Source organism: Capsella rubella, unplaced genomic scaffold (assembly GCF_000375325.1).
Source record: "Capsella rubella cultivar Monte Gargano unplaced genomic scaffold, Caprub1_0 scaffold_8, whole genome shotgun sequence".
Taxonomy (NCBI): Eukaryota; Viridiplantae; Streptophyta; class Magnoliopsida; order Brassicales; family Brassicaceae; genus Capsella; species Capsella rubella.
Window position 1 is genome coordinate 8,333,858 of NW_006238916.1, and position 862 is coordinate 8,334,719.

Consider the following 862-nt stretch of genomic DNA (forward strand, 5'->3'; position numbering starts at 1 on the left):
GAACAGTCAACACTCTGCTTTTGTCTTCACTTGAAGGACACGGTCTTGAAAGGAGACGTTGGCGGTGAAAGGTTTGTTACGCCTAGGTTTTGGAGTGACCTGAAAAGGGAGCGTCCATTAGGTGTATAAAAGGAAAAGCAGAGGGCATAATGACAAGATGAGAAGAGCGTGAGTTACAAGCAGAAAGATCTAGAGAGGTTTTAAGAGATAGGAGAAGAGCTTATCTTCTTTTATAGCTTGGTGTTGAATCTCTGGGTTGTTGTTCTTTCTGGTTTCTTGTAACTCTGGTTTTAAACGCTTAAAGGAAACCTTGTGAGCTGGTTTAAGCTCACCAAGACGTACCTTGGCCACATTGGCCTTGGGAACTTGTAAATCTCCGTGTCTTCTCTCTTCTCTCTTCTTCTTGTTTTTACTTCTGCAAACACAAACAAACAAAGATAAAGAACAGAACAATCTTGGAAACTTGGGGGGTGTTATTCAATCTTGTATTTTAATTGATTTGTATGTATTTCAAAATCTAGCGTTATTTAATGATGTATTTTAAAAACCACAATAAAATCTGCTGTTATTGGATTTAACATTTGGTGGATGTATTTTAAAGGACTTTAAAACCAGCGTTATTCAATTTTTAATGGATTTTATTTGATTTAAGATTTTAATGTATTTTACATCTAAAACACGTACAAATGCAATCCTAACATTTTTCAAAGTATTTCATCTCTTTTCAGACCAAAGTAAAATCTTCTCGACATCACTCTCCCAAACCTAACCGAGTCGATCACCTTCACCCACAAACCCAACAACATTTGGATGTCTGCTCTCGAGCGCGCAATAGTCAGGAGCCTCTTGGGGGACCTAACCT